General features: G+C 42.7%; 1 protein-coding gene across 2 annotated transcripts in view; it reads left to right on the plus strand.

The window, feature by feature from the left end:
- The first annotated feature begins 14,591 nt into the window (after positions 1 to 14,591).
- ZBTB46 (zinc finger and BTB domain containing 46) overlaps positions 14,592 to 22,004 on the plus strand; it is a 70,947-nt gene continuing 63,534 nt past the window's right edge. For both annotated transcript variants that reach the window (XM_039326926.1, XM_039326927.1), the window contains exon 1: positions 14,592 to 15,108. The gene's annotated coding sequence lies outside the window, so the exon portion shown is untranslated. The remainder of the gene's footprint in view (positions 15,109 to 22,004) is intronic.

Raw genomic sequence — 22,004 nt, forward strand, 5'->3', positions numbered from 1 at the left:
GAATTAGACTCTATTCAAGAGAGTCTATTCTATTGGCTTTCAAAAGCCAATAGAATAAAAGGGAGTAGCACAGCTAAGGAAAAGGGGGGGGGAGAAAATGGCGGACTGCATTGTTTGGCGACCCCCGTGAAATGGTCGTTCGACCCCATATGGGGTCCCGACCCACAGGTTGAGAACCACTGCCCTAGACTAGAGCGAAAAAATTCTGGCTTAAGATTCATACGTGGTTGGAAAAGATTTACTAAAATACAGATCGAATTTAAGCCAGAATTGTTTCTGCTAGGAATACTGAGAAGGAGAATGAGTATTTAATATTGCATATATTGACAGCAGAGAGAATAACATTTGCCCAATATTGGAAAAATGAAAATTTACCAACTGAAGAGATTCTAATTAAGAAAATTTTAGAATGTGCAGAAATGGATAGATTAACTTTAGAGATTAAAGAGAAAGAAGATTCAGTTTCTTTCAAAATATGGGATAATTTTTACCAATGGTTAGGAAAACGAACTAGTGAGAAATGAAGGTAATGTGTTATCGTGAATATATACTAGTAAGATGAATGATACGGATTGACCGTTTATGATTATCGTTTATCATATTCATTATAGCCATTTACTATTATATTACTTAGTATTATTGAACATATGTATCCGGACAATAGTCTGTTTGCTAAAGCTTGAAAATGTTAATGGGGGGCAACCCCATTGTTGTTCCCATCCCTGTCCCAATCCCAATCCTGATTCCCATCCCGAACCTTAATCCCTATACCAGGTTAGGCAACTTTGGCTCTTTTATGACTTGTGGACTTCAACTCCCAGAATTTCTGAGCCAGCCACACTGAGGGAAAAGGGAGAGGTTTCCAAGCTGAGCCATGCTGGCTCAGGAATTCTGGGAGTTGAAGTCCACGAGTCATAAAAGAGCCAAGGTTGCCTACCCCTAATCTAAACCCAACATTGGGTCCTTCAGTGGCATCCTAGGACAGGGGTAGGCAACTTTGGCTCTTTTATGACTTGTGGACTTCAACTTCCAGAATTTCTGAGCCAGCCACACTGAGGGAAAAGGGAGAGGTTTCCAAGCTGAGCCAGGCTGGTTCAGGAATTCTGGGAGTTGAAGTCCACGAGTCATAAAAGAACCAAGGTTGCCTACCCCTGCCCTATACTGACCCCATCCTTTCCCCAACCTTATAAAATTCAATAAAACCTTATAAAAAAAGATATCCCCATCTTTGTTATCCTTTTTGCATCTGCATCTTATTAAAAACACAAACTTATTTCTCAACGTTCCTGTTTTGGGCTTCAGCAAGGAGAGGAGCGTATCTGGAGCATTAGGGAGGCTGTGCACATCCTGCCCTGCCCTCCCACCCACCCATCTCTCCTCCTCCTACCTTTTGATTTATCAGGGCTAATTTAGAGGGAATTCCCCAGAGTGTTTGTTTTTTTTTTCCCACCGCTCAGCAAATGCCTCCTTTCACATCATGGGGAAAAAAACAACAACCTGAAGTCAGCTGGTCAACTCCCACTAAGGGAAGCATCCTGCTTCACCCACCCCACGCTGGGAATGAGATCCCGGAGGTTGCTGGGGAGAGCTTGCTTTAAAAAGACTAGAGGCAGTCCTCGCATGATGACTACAACTGAGCAACAACTTTCCGTGGCTAAGCGAGACATTGGGTTAAGTGAGTTTTTGCCCCGTTCGACAACCCTTCTTACTGTGGCTGTTAAATGAGTAACACAGTTGTGAAGTAATAATAATAATAATAATATTGTCGATAAGAAAGACAAAAAAGTCTGGATAGTGGACGTGGCACTGCTTGGAGACAGCAGAATAGAAGAAAAAGAACTGGAGAAGATAACAAAATACAAAGACCTACAAATAGAAATAGAAAGACTGTGGCAAAAGCAAGCAAGGGTAGTACCAATAGTCATAGGCTCCTTGGGTGCAATCCCAAAACAAATGGAGCACCACTTGAACACCATTGTCTTTGACAAATTCGCTATTAGTCAATTGCAAAAGGCGGCCTTACTAGGAACTGCTTCCATCCTGCGACGATATCTGTAATACCATCAAACATCCACATCTGCCTATCCCAGGTCCTGGGTAAGGACTCGATAGGTAGATAAAATGCCAAATCCAGTCTGAACATTATGGCTGACTGTGCGATGATCCAAAATAATAGAGTTGGAAGGGATCTTGAAGGTCATCTAGTCCAACCCTCTGCTCAGGCAGGAATCCCAATACCATTTCAGACAAACGGCTGTCCAGTCTCTTCTTGAAAACTTCCAGTGTTGGCGCATTCACCGCTTCTGGAGGCAGGTTGTTCCACTGGTTAATTGTTCTAACTGTCAGGAAGTTTCTCCTTAGTTCCAGGTTGCTTCTCTCCTTGATTAGTTTTCATCTGTTGCTTCTCGCCCTGCCTTCAGGCGCTTTGGAGAATAGCTTGACTCCCTCTTCTTTGGAGCAGCCCTTGAGATATTGGAATACTGCTATCCTGTCCCCCCTCGTCCTTCTCTTCATTAAACTAGACATACCCAATTCCAGCAACTGTTCCTTGTATGTTTTAGCCACCAGTCCCCTGATCATCTTTGTTGCTCTTCTCTGCACTCTTTCTAGAGTCTCAGCATCTTTTTTACATCGTGGTGACCAAAACTGGATGCAGGATTCCACGTGTGGCCTTACCAAATAAATTTGATTTTCCCATTGACTTTGCTCGTCAAGAGGTCGCAAAACGAGATCACAGGACTCCGGAAGACTGCGACCATTATAAATACGAACCAATTGCCAAGTGGTCAAATGCTGATTCTGTGAGCATGGGGGTGGGGTGGGGGATGCTGCACATAAGTGTGAAAAACGGTCACAAGTCACTTTTTTCAGTGCCGTTGTAACTTTGAACTAAATGAACTGTTGTAAGTTCATATACTCTTGTGACCAACGTCCCTTCCATTTCAGTCATCAGGACAGAAAAGAATAACTTGGAAGGGAACTTGGAGGTCTTCTAGTCCAGCCCCCTGCTCTGGCAGGAAACCCTATACCAGGGGTAGGCAACCTTGGCTCTTTTATGACTCGTGTTATACGTAGAGGTATTTTTTATGGATTATGAAAGGTACAATAAATCAAAAATGTATTGCCCTAGCCTGGAGTCTTCAAACTTGGCCCTTTGATGACTTGTGGACTTCAACTCCCAGAATTCCATGTGTGGCTGGCTGAGGAATTCTGGGAGTTGAAGTCCACAAGTCATAAAAGGGCCAAGTTTGAAGACCCTTGTCTTAGATGAAGATAATGTCTACCTTGTGTCAAGAAGAGCAGGTGGATGTATTATCCATGAAGTCTCCAACAGAATAACAGATTTGGAAGGGATCTTGGAGGTCATCTAGTCCAACCCCCTGCTCAGGCAGGAAACCCTATACCATTTCGGACAAATGGCTGTCCAGTCTCTTCTTAAAAACTTCCAATTTTGGAGCATTCACCGCTTCTGGAGGCAGATTGTTCCACAGGTTAATGGTTCTCACTGTCAGGAAGTTTCTCCTTAGTTCTAGGTTGCTTCACTCCTTGATGAGTTTCCATCCGTTTATTTATTTATTTATTTATGAGACTTATATACCGCTTTAAGTGCAAGCACTCTCTAAGCGGTGTACACCAGTAAGCAATGTATATATATATATATTATACATTGCCCCCAACAATCTGGGTCCTCATTTTACCTACCCCGGAAGGATGGAAGGCTGAGTCAACCTTGAGCCGGTGAGATTTGAACCGCTGACCTGCTGAACACAGTCAGCTAAAGTGGCCTGCAGTACTGCACTCTAACTGCTGCGCCACCTCGGCTCCTCCGTTGCTTCTTGTCCTGCCTTCAGGCGCTTTGGAGAATAGCTTGACTCCCTCTTCTTTGGGGCAGCCCCTGAGATATTGGAAGACTGCTAAGTTTGAAGACCCCTGGTCTAAAGCCTTGTTTCTCAAACATAGCCACATTAAGATGTCTGGACCTGAACTTCCAGAATCCCCATGTCAGCTTGAACTCCCAGAATTCCCCAGCTAAGTCCGTGGAGAATTCTGGGAGTTGAAGTCCACACATCTTAAAGTTGAGTCAAGGTTGAAAGACGCTGGTTTAGGGGATAGAACACCAAGAATCCCTGTTTCTTTGCAGGTCAAGTGGCTTTTTTGAGGGAGGGATTGGAAACAGACTGGACTGTTTTAAGCTGCTGCTCAAACAGGTTGCCCCAACCCCTCCCCTGCCCTCCCCCCCCAATGATTTTTGACACAGGGGAACAGGCTTCCTCTCTTCCATTCAGAGATCGGGCGGGGTGCTCAGAGGACATCCTGAGAGACCCCCTCCTCCAGCCAAGAATTGGATTCCAAGTGATAATAATTATATCCCTAAACGTACTGTTTATTTAAAAATGCATGAATCATCTTTTTGTCTCAACAGCTCCCAAGGCAAAATGCAGGTTGAATAACCAAATAACCCAAACATACACACACACACACACACACACACACACAGAGAGAGAGAGAGAGAGAGAGAGAGAGAGAGAGAGAGAGAGAGAGAGAGAGAGAGAGAGAGAGAGAGAGCGATGAATCTTGAAAACAACCACATTAAATCACCGGGTCTTCCACTGGGGTTAATTTGGGCATCTCCTAGGAGTAATGGAGCAATTTGCAATTGCTTGTTTGCCAGTTGAGGACCCAGTGTTGCTTGTGTTGAAACAACAGATTATGTGTTTTGTTTTGGGGTTGTGCGTGTTGGTGTGAGGGTAATTACTTTATTCAAGAGCTGGAAAATTTTGACAAACCCCTGCATGAAAGAGTAGAATCAGCTATAGAAAAAAAAATCAAGAAGTAACAGTTGAATCCATCAGATGTCACTTTTGTGGGCTCTCCCTACAGCTAAGCAAAGATGGAGGTCAACCTGACCTTCTCAGCGTTATCTCTGAGATGGAAGCTTGCTGCTCTCTGCGGGTTGTTTTCTTGCAGACGTTTCATTACCAAACTCGGTAACATCATCGGTGCTAGAAGGGGGTGGGGTTTGCTCTCTTGTTTATAGGCAAGGAATTTGCCCTGTCAATGCTGGTGGGGATGTTGTGGTGACCCCCCCCCCAGCTTCCAAATCCGCCTTTCCCTGTAGCTTCATCCATATATGAAAGCTCATGGGGACAAAATCCAATATCTCAGGGGCTGCCCCAAAGAAGAGGGAGTCAAGCTATTCTCCAAAGCGCCTGAAGGCAGGACAAGAAGCAAAAGATGGAAACTAATCAAGGAGAGAAGCAACCTGGAACTAAGGAGAAACTTCCTGACAGTGAGAACAATTAACCAGGGGAACCACCTGCCTCCAGAAGCTGTGAATGCTCCAACACTGGAAGTCTTTAAGAAGAGGCTGGACAGCCATTTGTCTGAAATGGTATAATGTTTTCTGCCTGAGCAGGGGGTTGGATTAGATAACCTCCAAGGTCCCTTCCAACTTTATGGATCATCGCACAGCCAGCCGGATGTTCAGACTGGATTTGGCATTTTGTCTACCTATCGAGTCCTTACCCAGGACCTGGGATAGGCAGATGTGGATGTTTGATGGTATTACAGGTATCGTTTATTATTATTATTATTATTATTATTATTATTATTATTATTATTATTATTATTATTATTAAAAGAGGTACCCACAACTTCTGGAACCAAGTAGTTCCACTGACTGACTGACTGACCTCATGGCAAGTGGGATTCACCAGGTATGTCAAGTAGCTCTCTCTTCTTTTGGCTTAACTCAAAGTGAGCAGGATTGGATCCAGTTCATACTTGGATGAGAGACTAGATGTGCAAACCCCAAAGTTTTGTGTGAGATGGGAAGTCAAGCACATCCCCAAAAGAAGAAGTGAACCTAACCTAGAAGAAGAGAAGATCCAATCAGGAGATGCTTCCAGAAGAGAGAACCAACTTAGAACTAAGGAGAAACGTTTTGACTATGAGAACAATTGATCAGTGGAACTACTTGCCTCCAGAAGTTGTGGGTGCTCCATCACTGGAGGTTCTCAAGAAGAGATTGGACAACCATTGGTCTGGAACGGTATAAGGTCTCCTGCTTGAGCGGGAGGTTGGACTAGAAGACCTTTAAAGTCCCTTCCAATCCTGGTATTCCATGTTTTTTGTCAAGGGATGGGCAAATAGGACCCCTCTCTGATCTGTGAACTTCAACTCCCAGAATTCCTGGCTCAGGAATTCTGGGACTTGAAGTTCACAGGTTGTAAAGGGGCTGTAGTTGCCCACCCCTGTTCTATGTGCTCTGAATGGTTGCTGTATCCCTTGCAAAGGAATTCTATCCGGGTAGCCCTGTGGAATTTTGGTGCACTTACCTTTGCATAGAACCAGCCCATCGCACCCAGCCAACGCTCAACTTGGTCATTGTTAACTGGGGTTAGTTTTGGCTGGATCATCCCAGGGTGCAGACCCAAACGTGTTGACTTAACACAGCCTGGAATTGAGTCATTCTTCCTTTGCCAGCAACTTCTTTCGGGAACACTCAGCAGACAGGAGACAGGAGCAAAGCCAGTGGGAGCCTTTGTTTGCACAGTTGTGCAAACACGGGGCGGCCATTACTTCTGTCTTCTCAGCCGTTGCAAGGAGGAGAAGGGGCTCCCACTTGGTTCCTTGCTGCGGGAGTCCTCAGTAACCCTGACTCTCTGCCAGGCTGGGGTTGGGAGGAATAAGCAAGGGATCAGAGAGGGGCGTTCCTAGAGAGGCCCTGTTTTCAGGGAAGGGGCTTCTGGAATAGAATAGAATAGAATAGAATAGAATAGAATAGAATAGAATAGAATAGAATAGAATAGAATAGAATAGAATTTAGAGTAGAGTAGAGTAGAGTAGAGTAAAGTAGAGTAGAATAGAATAGAACAGAATAGAATAGAATTTAGAATAGAATAAATAGAATTTAGAATAGAATAGAATAACAGAGTTGGAAGGGGTCTTGGAGGTCTTCTAGTCCAACCCCCCATTTAAGCAGCAGAATCTACACCATCTCAGACAGGTGACTGTCCAGTCTCTTCTTAAAAACCTGCAGTGATGGAGCGCCCACGATTTCTGGTGGCAAGCTGCTCCACTGGTTGATTGTCCTCACTGTCAGGAATTTTCTCCTTAATTCCAGGTTGCTTCTCTCTTTGGTCAGTTTCCAACCATTGTTTCTCGTCCTTCCCTCTGGTGCTTTGGTGAACAACCTGACCCCCTCTGCCTTGTGGCAGCCCCTCAGATACCAGAATACTGCTATCATGTCTCCCCTATTTCTTCTTTTCTTTAGACTGGCCAAATCCACGTTCTGCAGCTGTTCTTTGTATGTTTTGGCCTCCAGGCCTTGGATCATCTTAGTTGCTCTTCTCTGAACTTTTTCCAAACTCTCAACATCTTTTTTGTGATGTGGTGACCAAAATTGGTTGCAGTATTCCAGTGTGGTCCCGCTAGGGTTTTATAAAGTGGTACTAATACCTCGCGTGATCTTGATTCTATGCCTCTGTTTATACAACCCAGGATTGTATTAGCTTTTTTGGCTGCTGCTGCACACGGCTGGCTCATGGTCAAGTGATCGTCCACTAGGACTCCACGAGAATCAGTGGAGCCCCAGTAAGTTTGCACAGCACGGCATGAATCTAGCCCCAAACAAAAGCCAGCAGGGTTTCTCACAGGACATGAACAAAAAGTCGAGATATATTTATTTATTTAGGAAAACACATTTATTTATTTATTCATTTATTTATTTACTCATTCATTTATTTATTTGATAAAATTTATAAGTAGTCCTCGACTAACGAACACAGTGGAGCCCAAACTTTCTGTGGCTAAGCGAGACAGTGGTTAGGTGAATTTTGCCCCATTTAACGACCTTTCTCGCCACCGTGGTCAAGTAAATCACTGCAGTTGTTAAATCAGTAACACGGTTGTTTTAAGTAACATCTGGCTTCCCCATTGACTTTGCTTGTCGGATGGTTGTCAAAGGTGATCACGTGATCCCAGGACACTTGCAACCATCCTAAAGATGAGTCAGTTGATTGCCAGGCATCTGAATTTCGATCAGGTGACCACAGGGATGCTGTAACGGTCGTTAAGGGTGGAAAATGGCCGCAAGTCATTTTTCAATGCCGTTGTGACTTCTGTCCTTAAATGAACTGTTGTTAAGACAAGGTGTCATGGTTCTGACAGATGAAACCCTTCAAAAGGACTTTGAGGCATTGTTTACCTTAAAGAATATTTTATTCAAGTAACACAATATCGGCACTGCATAATCGAAGCCAAAAACTGAATTCCCCTCCCCTGAGCATATAGTATCAAAGCACAATTCCCTCCTCCCATTAACAGTCATAAATCACATTCCCCAATTAGCTTGAACCATGGGCTTCCTCTCCAGTTCTTCAGCCCCACCCATTCTTTATCAACTCTGATTACAATAACCTTGATTCTCATGCTAGGTTTAGTGTTGTTATGTCTAGCTCAAGGGTCGGCAACCTTGGCTCTTTTATGACTCGTGGACTTCAACTCCCAGAATTCCTGAGCCAGCCTGGCTCAGGAATTCTGGGAGTTGAAGTCCACGAGTCATAAAAGAGTCAAGGTTGCCTACCCCTGGTCTAGCTGGACTCTCATTCACATCCCCCCCCCTCCCAGCATCATCTAACTCTAAAAGCAAAAGGGAAAAAGATGGCTACATTTCCATCTGTTGTCGATGCAAAAACATCCAATGTTAGCAGCGTGGACAACAGCTGGGTTAGAGAGTTCACACATTCTGCATTCCTGGGACCTGGATGACTGTATGTGTGAACAGGGCCAAAAGACGCCTGCCCTAGCTTACATTAACCACAGCGGCCTGAAAATAGCAATCTCTCCCATTCTGCTGAGAGGTTATGTTATTTGAGAAGCCCTTTTAAATCTGGGACCAAACGCGGATGCAAAATGCAGATGCAGCATTCCCTTTTCCTGCCCGGCTGTTTGTGTGTGCAAAACAATCTGCCAAAGTGAAAAACAGAGACCTCAGAAAGTGTTCAGAGGCGGCAGAGGTGAACTCCCGGGTTTTGAGGGGGGGGGGATTCTTACATTTCTGCCTGGGTCTGCCCTGCTCACTTGGGGGAACTGCAAGCCAGAAGCAGGGTTGCAGCTGCTGTACCTGGCAAAGGATCGAATCCTGCTTGAAGGCCAGCTAAATAAATATAAATTTTTCTTCCAGCTGAGAGAGGAAGAGGAGGAGGAGGAACTAATTTTGGAGGGTGGGAAGTACAGCATGCATGCCTGAAATCAATTTATTTATTTATTTATGAGACTTATATACCGCTTTAAGTGCAAGCACTCTCTAAGCGGTGTACACCAGTAAGCAATGTATATATATATTTACATTGCCCCCAACAATCTGGGTCCTCATTTTACCTACCTCGGAAGGATGGAAGGCTGAGTCAACCTTGAGCCGGTGAGATTTGAACCGCTGACCTGCTGAACACAGTCAGCTAAAGTGGCCTGCAGTACTGCACTCTAACTGCTGCGCCACCTCGGCGTTATTGTTATTGTTAGTTGCAAAGTCGTGTCAGACCCATCATGAACCCATGGACAACGTTCCTCCAGGCCTTCCTGTCAAAGACAATTTGGAGTCATAAGCAGCTGGAACGAGGACACCTTTATGCAGTGTTTCCCAGCCTCAGCAACGTTTAAGATGTACAGACTTCAACTCCCAGGATTCCCCCAACCAGCCATGCATCTTGGCTAATTTAAAATGTGTGGACTTCAGCGCCCAGAATTCCCCCAGCCAGCTGGCTTTTCATAATAACTTTGACCCTAAACCAGGGGTAGGCAACCTTGGCTCTTTTATGACTGGTGGACTTCAACTCCCAGAATTCCTGAACCAGCCACGCTGAGGGGAAAGGGAGAGGTTTCCAAGCTGAGCCAGGCTGGCTCAGGAATTCTGGGAGTTGAAGTCCATGAGTCATAAAAAAGCCGAGGTTGCCCACCCCTGCCCTAAACCAAACAAACCATTGTGTTGGCGCATCTCCTCACCTACAAAAGCAATCCAGGTTACAAACTAACCAGATTTAGCATGCTGTAGGAAGATACTTGCAAAGGTTGGTAATTTGTGTTTGCAACATCGCCTCTGTAATGTCCACCGCTTGAGGCTGTTTTTCTCTGGAGGAGAAAAAAAGTCTTCCTTTCCAGAAAGAGAAAAAATTGAAAATAAACCACCAACATTTATACCAGGAAGTGAAAGGAAGAAAAGAAAAAAAAATGATTAGCTCCAAATGTGAGGTAGGAGACTTAGAAATTGGGATCATTTAAAACAGTGGTTCTCAAGCTTTTTAATGCCACGACCCCCCAACTGGTCGTAAGTCGAGGACTACCCAACTGGTCGTAAGTCGAGGACTTTCCCTGCCAGGGAGCGCTGCGCATGCGTGGTGCCGCCCCCTGCGCCGGCCGAGGCGTAGCTGGCAAGCGGCAGAGACAGCGCAGGCCGACCACCGGCTGGGCCACCAGCTGGCCCAGCCCAAGGAAGGTAAGGCACCCGCCGGGCCCCAAGCGCGCCAGCAACCCTCCCTGTGCCCCCCCCCCTGGCCCTCTTTTACTTACATTTTTAGTAGTTGCTCAGCAGGGAGGGGTGGAAACTTCCAGACAGCTCGCCTTCGCTGCAGACAACTTGCAGCACTGTTTGCAAAATGGGACTTTTGGCGGGCTCAGCAGGCAGAGACATCCTGGACAATTCCCATTGGCTTTTGAAAGCCAATAGAGTTAGACTCTATTCAAGAGAGTCTATTCTATTGGCTTTCAAAAGCCAATAGAATAAAAGGGAGTAGCACAGCTAAGGAAAAAGGGAAAAAATGGCGGACTGCATTGTTTGGCGACCCCCGTGAAATGGTCGTTCGACCCCAAATGGGGTCCCGACCCACAGGTTGAGAACCACTGATTTAAAACCTGGAAATGACAAAGATTAAACGTTAAACTTAAATATCAATGGCAAATTAAAGTTAAGAAAAACTTACTAGGTTATTGTCTAAATAAAAGGTGGAATATCAAATTAATTAAGATATGTATAGACTGAAGATTATTGATGCATATTAGAAAGGTATGTTTTGTTTGAATAATAGAATAAGAACTGTATTGGTTTGAACATGGCAGTAGATATCATGGGGGAAAGAGAGGGAATTAGTTTGTTGTAATAATTTGAGATTTGTACTGATGATATTCAAATGTAACGGAATTACTGTGCTCAGCCGCCACGCTACTTTTCAAATATGTAAATGTAATATTGTAAAATTAATAAAAAAAACTTGAAACTGAAAAAAAGTCTTCCCTACCTTTTGATTATGATGTTGTGACTCTAGAACAGGGGTCTTCAAACTTGGCCCTTTTATGATTTGTGGACTTCAAATCCCAGAATTCCTCAGCCAGGCGGAATTAGAGGACTGGGGGCTAAAACAAATGAAGAACGGTTGCAGGAATTGGGTATGTCCAGTTTAATGAAAAGAAGGCCTAGAGGTGACATGGTGGCTCTCTTCCACTATTTGAGGGCTGCCCCAAAGAAGAGGGAGTCAAGCTATTCTCCAAAGCACCCGAAGGCAGGACAAGAAGCAATGGATGGAAACTAATCAAGAAGAGAAGCAACCTAGAACTAAGGAGACTTAGTTAGAATGACTTGCCTCTAGTAGTTGTGAATGCTCCCAACACTGGACGTTTTTAAGAAGAGATTGGACAGCTACTTATCTGAAATGGTGTAGGGCTTCCTGCCTGAGCAGGGGGTTGGACTAGAAGACCTCCAAGGTCCCTTCCAACTCAACTCAACTCTTCTCTTCTCTTCCCTTCCCTTCCCTTCCCTTCCATTCTTTTATTTTATCATTATTCTATTCCATTCCATTCCATTTGTCTGAAATGATATAGGGTCTCCTACCTGAGCATGGGGCTGGACTAGAAGACCTCCAAGATCCCTTCCAACTCTGTCATTCTGTTATTATCCAAGACCATCTTCCAATTAGTTGCTCTGCCAAAGGAGACCAAATAAGCAACTATAAGAGACCGAAAATGGTTTTTCACTGGCGCTTGCAACACATCAACCGCAGGCAGGCCCATTAGGCATCATTTTATGTTCGAAATTACATACAGATAGTCCTCAGCTTACAACCACAACTGAGCTAAAAAAAGTATGCTGCTAAGTGAGATAACTGTTAAGTGAGTTACGCCCCATTTTATGACCTTTCTTGGCATGGTTGTTAAGTGAGTCACTGCAGTTGTGAAGTTAGCCATGGACTTTGCTTGCCGGAAGCTCGCAATGTGATTCTGGGACACTGCCACGGCCATAAATACGAGTCGGTTGCCAAACATTTGGACTTTGATCACATGACCCTGGGGATGCTGCAAAGGTTGTCACTGTGAAAAACAGTCCTAAGTTCCTTTTTTCAGTGCCGTTGTAACTTTGAACGGTCACTAAATGAACTGTTGTAAGCCGAGGACCACCTGTATACAGGACAGCTAGACCTTCACTTCGAACTTTAACGGAGCCCAGAATTATTCTCATAGATTATGCTGACCAACCTGATTTTGTGATATTTTTTGTGGGAGTCGTCAAGCTCACATGGCAGTCACACAAAGCAAATGCCCTGGCTGTTAAACAAACACTGCAGTCATTATGTGAACCGGTTGTTCATAACAGGTGTTTCTGTTAGAGAACCAGAAGCCACTACGGGGTTACAGTAACAAAAGTTGTAAATCATGACCATGGGACACTGTGAATGGCTGTAAATGTTAAAACTACCACATCTGGAACTCAAAAGCACCAATTTTCTCATTTAGCCATCATTTGCAGTCCTCTGGATTTTTGCCACCTGAACCTGGCAACCCCAGTTGTGTGCAGTGTGGCTCTCCCACAATTTGAGAAACGCAATGCACGAGGAGGACTGTTTTTTAATCGTTTTTCGCTGAGTTGCTTACTGCTTCCCCGTAATGAAATATTGCAAGCGACGCATGACTGCATGTCATCTTAGCGGATCTCTGCTTGTGCCAGGCACTAGCACATTAACCAGACTTGACCAAATTAATCCAGTTAAGTAGCTCAAACATACACCGGAGCAACACACGCTGCAACACAAGGCGCAGAATGGTATATGCATGTATGTACGTGTACAAAGAGAACATCTGCAAACAAAGCGATGCAAGTTAAAAAAAGTGGCTAGTGAGTTTGTGGCTCAGGGTGCCTGGACTGTAAACGAAACAGAGCATTGTAGGAACTCTGGCAAAGGGATAATTCAGTGAGCCGTGGCTTAGAATAGAGTTGGAAGGGACCTTGGAGGTCTTCTAGTCCAGCCCCCCCCCGCTCAAGCAGGAGAACCTATACCATCTCAGACAAGTGACTGTCCAGTCTCTTCTTAAAAATCTGCAAGAATAATAGAATAGAATAGAATAGAATACAATACAATACAATACAATACAATATAATACAATAGTTGGAAGGGACCTAGTCCAACCCGCTGCTCAAGCAGAACCTATATCATTTCAGACAAGTGACTATCCAGTCTCTTCTTAAAAACCTCCAGTTATGGAGCGCCCAAGAATAATGGAATAGAATAGAATATAGAATAGAAAATAATAATAGAATAGAATAGAAAATAGAAAATAATAATAGAGTAGAGTAGAATAGAATAGAATAGAATAGAATAGAATAGAAGGGACCTTGGAGGTCTTCTAGTCCAGCCTCCTGCTCAAGCAGGAGAATCTATACCATCTCAGACAAGTGACTGTCCAGTCTCTTCTTAAAAACCTCCAGTGATGGAGCACCCACGATTTCTGAAGGCAAGCTGTTTCCCCAATTGTCCTCATCCTCGACTTACAATCACAATTGAGTCCACAATTTCTCTGGTTAAGTGAGACATTTGTTAAGTGAGTTTTGCCCCATTTTGCGACCTTTCTTGCCTCGGTTGTTAAATGAATCACTGCAGTTGATAAATTAGTAACCCAGTTGTTCACTGAGTCTGGCTCCCTCACTGACTTCGCTTGTCAGAAGGTCGCAAAAGGGGATCACGTGACCTTGGGACACAGCAACGGTCGTTAAGTATGAACCTGTTGCCAAGCCTGTGAATTTTTGATCACATGATCGTGGGGATGGCTTGCAAAGGTCATAAGCGTGAAAAACGGTCGCAAGTCCCTGTTGTAACTTTGAAACGAACTGTGGTCAGTCGAGGACTACCTGTCTGTTTGCAAACACACCCTGAACCATCCTTTGCCCAGCTTCCTATCAGCAGCAGCCTGTCGTGTGAACCCAGCTGCTGTACGGGTCTGCCTCTTTGGGGGTCCTGAGCGCCAGGAACACCCGTGGGAACCTTCCTGCCTCTGGAATGCACGGACTTCTGGGTTTTATTTCCCGAAAGCAGCACCTCGGGGCGAGGGCAGCGCACCGGCAGCGTGTGAACCTTCCCCGCCCGCGGAGCGCGGCTCCCTCCCGCCGCTGCCCCCTCCTTCGAGGGCAGGAAAGGCCCTGACCGTTGCCAGGACAACGGAAACCTCCGCTTGCCCTTGGCAACAATCCTGTCAAGGGCTGCTCTCTCTCTCTCTCTCTCTCTCTCTCTCTATCCCATCATGCCCAGCGCCCTACAGGTCCGGCCGCTTGACAGTTGCGCTCCCACCTCGCGCCCTCGCTCTCCCTCCCTCTCTCTCTCTGGGGGGGGGGGAGGAGGAAGAGACGCGCGAGGCTCCCAAGGGGCGTGGCTCAAGGAGACAGGGGTCCCCCTCTACCCAATCAGGGACCACATCGCCTGCTCTATTTTTTTTTCTTTCTTTCTTTTTTTTAAAAAAGCCTCGGCCGGGCCCCGCCCCCTCCTTTTCCTTTCCTTTGCCGGCTCTACCGGGCTCGAGCATGGCCCCTCCCCCTCTCCGGCCAAGTTGGGTGAGGAGGAGGAGGAGGAGGCGGCGGCAGGAGAGCGCGCGCGCCCCTCCCCCCTGTCCTGGGGGGGGTTGGGTGGGGGGGCAGAAGAGAGGCAAAAGAAAAAGAAAAAGAGAGAGAGAGAGAGGAGGAGGCGGGGACGCGCTCCGGCGGTTCTCACCCCCACTCAGCGCGGCTCCGTTTTCCCCAGCCCCGTGAGGGGAGCGCGGCGAGAGCGAGTGGCCGCGGCCCCCCCCCCTCAGGTAAGCTGAGGCCGAAAGCCGCTCGCAACTTGGCAACTTTCCTCGCGCGAGGGAGGGAGGGAGGGGGCTATCTGCGCGTGAGGGGAAGGGGGCGCCCTGTGTGGGAGGGGAGGGGGGGTCCCTGCCCGGAGAAGTGGCCCCCTCAGCGCCCGCGAAAGGGGGAGGGGGGCCCCTTCCTCTCCTCTCGCTTCCCCCCCCCCGGCGTGGTTCGAGGTGAATCCCCTCTCATGCCCCCCCCCTAGCGCCTCCTGAGGCTGAGGTAAAGTGGGGGTCCAGCCACCTTGCGGGCTCTTCTCCCAGTCTCCTGAAGGGAGGTGGGGAGGGGGAGATGAGAGAGAGCGAGAGACGAGATGCCCCCCCCAAGCGTCCCTGAAGCTGTGGGAGGGGGGGGAGAGGCCACCTTGAGGGCTATTCTGAGGGGAAACCGGGGGGGGGGAGAGTGAGAGATACAGAGGAAATGCCCCCCCAAAAACACGTCCCCTGCGATTGGGGGTGGGTGGGCGGGTGAAGAGGCCACCTTGAGGGCTGTTCTGAGGGGAGATGGGAGATGAAAGAGAGAGAGAAGACCCCTCCAACGCCCCCTGAAACTGGGGGGGGGGTCTTCCACCTTGCTTGCTGTTCTGAAGGGAGACTGTGTGTGTGTGTGTGTGTGTGTGTGTGTGTGAGAGAGAGAGAGAGAGAGAGAGAGAGAGAGCAGAAGCCCCCCTCCAAGCGCCCCTTTGGGGGGGGGGGAAAGAAGCCACCTTGAGGGCTGTTATGGGAATATCCTGAATGTTGCTTGGTTGGGGGGGGAGATGAGACAGAGACACCAGGTTAAACACCCCCCCCCTCCCCGCAAATGGGGCAGGGGGCGCCTCTGCTCTCCTTTCGCCCCGGGACGCCCTGCCTTATTTGGGGCTGGGGGGGGAGGGCTGAGGGCCGGCGGAGGCTGACTGGCAGGGGGTTAACCCCCTCCTGCTGCTCCCCTCCCCCTCCCCCCCACCTCCAAAAGGGGAATTTTCCAGCTGGTAATTTCTGCTGCGTCAACACCCAGCTGGAGGGAGTGGAGAGGAGGGAGACAAGGGGGCATTTTTCACAGCAGAGCCACTTCGCCAAAGAAGACCAACCACCCCGGGCTGGGCTGATAAAGAAATATTTAATATAAGAAAAAAAAAAACTTTTCTAAAAAAAATTAAGCATCTGTGCAAGTTGGACCAAGAGTTCCTTAAGAGAGGGAGAGATAGAGTGACACCAAACTGCTTGGGAGAGAGAGAGAAAAAAAGGAATGAGGTAATAACGTTGATGAAACGTGTATATTTTCCCACTTTTTTTGCTTTCTCTTTCTGAACTCTTTAAAGCCATGCCGGTTCTGTTTGGGGTGATTGTCTCTTTACCTAAAGCCTGGCACCGAGTGCCTGGTCTTTGCCTCCATTTTAATTGCAGACAGGGGGAAACGTTAAAAGTCACCCCCGTACCTTGAAACCCAGCCTCAGAATGTAGTTTCCCTATAGCTATGGGAGTTATTCAAATTGTTTTCAACAACTTAAGGGACCAGTTTGAAAATATATGCAGGTAAGGACCTTTTAACAGAAGGGCTGTCCTTAGAAAATTAGTAGAGGAAAGAAGTCATAGGCTTCTTAAAAGAAAAAGGCAGTAGTGGTGTAGAGTTTTCAAAGCTAGCATTTTCTTTTTGTACGTGTAAATAGATAGGTTTGTTCTTAGATGTAATCTAAGTAGCCTTTTATAGGGAAATCCCTGATGACAAATAAAGCATAATAAATATTTCTTGTGGTATAAAACAGCGGAAGGTGGATTAACTGGAACAGATTGAGTAACTGAATACTTAAAGTGATATATATTTTTAATTTAGGACAAAAAATGTGTATGCAAGAATAGTTTCATTCTTAATTGAGTTTTCTCCCTATTTTCAGTTTCTTGAATTTGTTTAACATGGAGTACTGAGAGGATTATCAGCTTTGTTTCATGATAGTATAAAAAGGATATAGCAAGTACCTTTATTGAGCTGAAATGATTGTTATGTATCATAAAGCAGATCTGTCTATCTATCTATCTATCTATCTATCTATCTATCTATCTATCTATCTATCTATCTATCTATCTATCTATCTATCATCTGTCTGTCTGTTGCTTCTATTATAAGAGGCTTTGTCCAAAGAGAACTTTTGGTTTAAAATCTTCAACTCTCTGGAAAAGTTTTTTTCCAGGCATGAAGTGCATAATATTAGACAATTCTGTTTTATTGACTAGCTGATTTGAAATGATTTTATAGCAGTTGAATAAGCTACTATTAGTCAAGTTCATTCTTGAAATCTTTTTATGTGATACATATGTACAGTTTCAATACAGTAGAAGAAAATATATGTAGCTCAGGGTTGAACAGTGGAACACCAAGGACTCCTCATTTACAGTTTTAATTTATGTAATGGACAATTATTGTTTAACTATATCATATAACAGATTGCATTCTGTAAAATACTTGTGTCTTGATTTAGAACTTGTGCTACATTTACAGTATCAGCCTCACCACTAATTCTGGCTGTCATTTCCTCTGATGAAATACTACTTTTGCTGTTGGTAAATTAGTTCACTGATTGAAATTTTGTTCTAATAGAATGGGTTTACTTCAGGTTGTAATATATTCTAAAAACTGATCCAATTAATTTATCTGTTTTTTTTCCAAAGGGTAGTATTTACTAATTAGACAAACATTTTAATGACTGATGGGGAATATATAGGTCAGATCTTAAAATATAAGGAAAAAAGGGAAATGGGCCATATTATCCCTATGGCTTGTATTTTTAGGGAAGTTTTATAGTAGTATCGTAATTAGTTTTTTTCCAGGTGATGTATCTAAAAGAGATGCTTGAGTAATTTTATAATAAAACCTTGGCACACTTTTTGTGGGGAAGCTAGGATAGTACCTTACTAACTAAAAAGAAGCTAGCGTTATGTGACAGCTAATTTCATTTTCTACCTTATGTGAACTTTTTCAATAATACCTCACTTTCTTGTAATGTTCTTATTAATAAAAAATTGTATAGATTTACATATTTATCTCATTCTAGTTTATGTAAAAGTAATTTTAGCTATATTATGTCAAAGTATTTTTGGCTATTTTGGCTATATTTTTTTAATTTAATTGGTTAATAAGATGAAAAAAAGCTGAGTTAAAATCTTTGAAAACTTTCGTCTATCTATCCCTTTATCTCCTATTAGCTCTCTTTTCTATTCATAATTCCCTGAATTACTAATTTATATATAGAAAAACTATAATAGAATTAATAGTCTATTTGATATATTCTCAAATTCCTGTAGTAATGTACCAGTTAGTTAAAGGTTCAGTAGAGTTATTTTCATAAAATCTCTTAGTTCTACTGTTTAAGATTTTTTTTCAAATAGTAACAGTGCAAATTAAAAATTTAAAGCTAAACTTTCAAACTTATGTTGCAGTAGTACTAAAAGCCAACATTTTTAAGATGCCAGATTAATTATTCCACATTTGTTTTAAAAGCAGATTTGTAAGAACTCTGTACAGATAATTAATTTTTATTTTAATAAAAGGATTAAAATATTTTTGCTTGCAACACAAGTAATTGTACGCATATTTTGGAAAACAGTACTGTATTCAGAGATCTAGTCCCCATAATCTGTTTTATGTGAACTTAGTCTTTGTATCTGCTAACCATGTTCCATGTCTTACATTATAAAAAAAATGGGATCATATATTGTATAGTTAAACTATAGACGGTGCATAAAAATATATGCACTATAATAAAATCAGGACAATGCATGAATCCAGCCAGCAAGTCCTTATAGAAGTGTGATTCAGATTCAGAGTTTTGTGATTTTTATTACATTTGTTACTGATAAGTGATCAAGTGAATTGTATTCAATTTTGCAGAGAGTTAAAGAAAATGAAATATAAATAATTTTCTTAGAATGGAAACCAGTATCATAAAATAACAGAAAACATAAAATAAATTAGAAATAATGGAAAATTTAGCATTACAATAGTTAAAAATAGATATGGGACATAGATACATATCTTGAAAGCCATATAAAAAAATGAGAGTCTTTATCACAAATGAAAACTAAATATGAATAGACAATAAGCCACTACAAAAAAGAAAAACTCTGATGTGATATATGGCACAATAAAGCAACCAGAGTACAATGTGGTTTTATTTCCACATACAATGTAGAAATAAATAATCATTCTACTTTATTCTGCACTTCACATTTCTTATCTGAAATACTGGATCAAGATCTAGGCATATTACCTTTTAACAAGAAGGTAGAAAAGTGATTTAGACTAGAGGAAGGCAGTCAAAAAAATAGAAGTATACAAAGAAAGATATACTTTAATGTTATGTTAAAGAACTGGGTACCATTAGGCTTCCTTAATATAGGTATCCTCCAGATATGTGGATTTCCATTTCCAGAAATGGAAACATTGGATAAACATTGGATAAAATTCTAGGAGGTGCCCACACACAGAATCCCAGAATTTTAAGGGCTATGAAGGCTGGTCCTTTGCTCACAACATTTGCAGGGTTCCCGATTAGTTAAAACTTGGTTAAAGCTTGTATAACTGTCAGAGAAGAAGGCAGAATGGAGAATGGGAGATAAGAGGCTGATCATTTGGGATTTTGTAATAGGATATAGTTACTCGTTATATATGCACATATAATAATTCTTCAGGTATATATATTTTTGTACAGGTAGTATGTAGTATGATCCCAACTGAGCCCAAAATTTCTGTTGCTAAGCAAAACAGTTGTTAAGTGAGTTTTACCCCATTTTATGATCTTGCCACGGTTGCTAAGCGAATCACAACCGTTAAGTTAATTATGTATGTATATGTAGGGGTGTAGGTCTATACATATGTTGTATATAGTATGTTTAGGTGTGTGCCATGCATGTGTTCACTTTGAGAGCGGTCAACTACATTTCATTTTTGATGTGTGTCGTTGTGCCTGCAGTAAAAAATGATAATAGAGGTTATCTTATCTTAACATGGTTGTTAAGTGAACCTGGCTTCCCCACTGACTTTGCTTGTCAGAAGGTTGCCAAAGGGGATCACGTGACCCCAAAGACGCTGAAATCATCCTAAATATGAGTCAGTTGTCAAGCGTCCAAGTTTTGATCACGTAACCATGTGGATGCTGCAATGGGTCGTAAGTGTGAAAAATGGTCATAAGTCACTTTTTTCAGTGCTGTTGTAAGTCCAAACAGTCACTAAACGCATGATCGTAAGTTGAGGACTATCGGTAGAACCAAGCTGGCAGCAGCCATGTACTGTACATGAGGGATGTATTAGCCCCTATTTTCAGAAATACTGAAATACAAAAAATTGAAATAGGATTTTAACCTGGGAAACCCTTGAAAGATGGAAGAGTCTTGGAAGAATCTTATTTATTCTGTGATACAGCACTGGTAAAAGTCTACATTATATTAAGCCTTTGTTATTTTGAAAATCTATTCGTTGTGATTTAGCATTATAGGTGATCCAGGATGCTATGGTTTGTTTCTTCCTACATCAGAAATGTAAAGATTTCTTGTTTATTGTGAAGTGTTAATTGCAGCCATTATTTCAGATTCCACTTGAATAATATAGTCAAACTGAACTTAAAAGGTTACTGTTACCATTGTCCTTGCTCTCTTCTCTTGCATCTTTAGTAGGAAAACAAAGGAATCATACACATGATTTGCATGTTTTTAAGAATAATAAGTATTGTAGCTAGTATAATTTATAATCATCTGCTCAAGACTGTGCTGGCCTAGTAAATTGTGCCATAAGCCTCATGAATAGATTAAGAAAAGAACCTCACATCTTTTTTTAATAATGTTTAACTTGTGAGATATAATTTTAAAAAGTAATATATTTAAATGTATATGTATTTAACATTTTGACTAAGGTGCACTATAATCCTGTGTATTATATTAAATCTAGGAATATTTTTTGATTGGATTTTGAGAGAAACTGTTTTCATTAATGTCTAATTGTTCCTACATTATTTTGGCTGAGATTCTAATCTCAGTAGCAAGCATAGCATTCATAGTATTAGACTAGCATTGATTCACAGCTGTGCTCACTTCCATGCATACAAAGAACTGTCCAGAAGAAATGTTTTGGCTAGTATATTACATCAAAAACATGATAGTTTTTCTTTGAAGCCACATGTCAATATTGCTGTAGTAATTGTGGTACCTGCCCATCAGTAAAATTGTGTTTACATTGACTTAAAACTGGTGGAAGCTTGAGGTCATTTTTATTTTTTTTTCTTCCATATATTTTATTGATTTTTTTAAAACATAAATCACTTAATAGTTGGTAAATAGTGTGTTTGCTGGGTTTACATTTGTCAAGAAAAATCATTAACAATTGGTTTCTATAATCCATAATCCACATAGTACATTTAGTTGATTTCTCCAAAATGTCTTCTTTACAAACCTTGAAATAATACGTTCTTATTATTTTGATAAATAAGTTACATATATGATTTTTTCCCAATATTCCTAGAAATAATGATCTCATCAATACCATATTTCTTTTCTATCTACTCATTCTGGTTGCCTCATCTTATATCCTGTTAGTCCTTATTTAGATTTGTTTCTCCCATAAAGTTCAAAGTATTCTTGCTGGTTAAGATTTTCTTAACAGATAATTAGATTTAAAGATTTAAATCCATTTTTCCCATATAAACCATCTCAACACTTTTACATTTCTTAAAGAATAGGTAAAAACAATAAAGAAAAAGAAAAAAGAGCAAGAGTAAAGAAACATAAAAAATAAAATACTACTTAAAATATATATTCCTCCTAAGCTACTATATATTCATTCCCAAAATTTCTTATTCTTTTTTATTCTTCTTATGCTTCTCCCCCCTTTTTAT

Source organism: Crotalus tigris, unplaced genomic scaffold, assembly GCF_016545835.1.
Source record: "Crotalus tigris isolate CLP2741 ecotype Arizona unplaced genomic scaffold, ASM1654583v1 scf7180000024347.1601321, whole genome shotgun sequence".
In the NCBI taxonomy this organism is placed as follows: domain Eukaryota; kingdom Metazoa; phylum Chordata; class Lepidosauria; order Squamata; family Viperidae; genus Crotalus; species Crotalus tigris.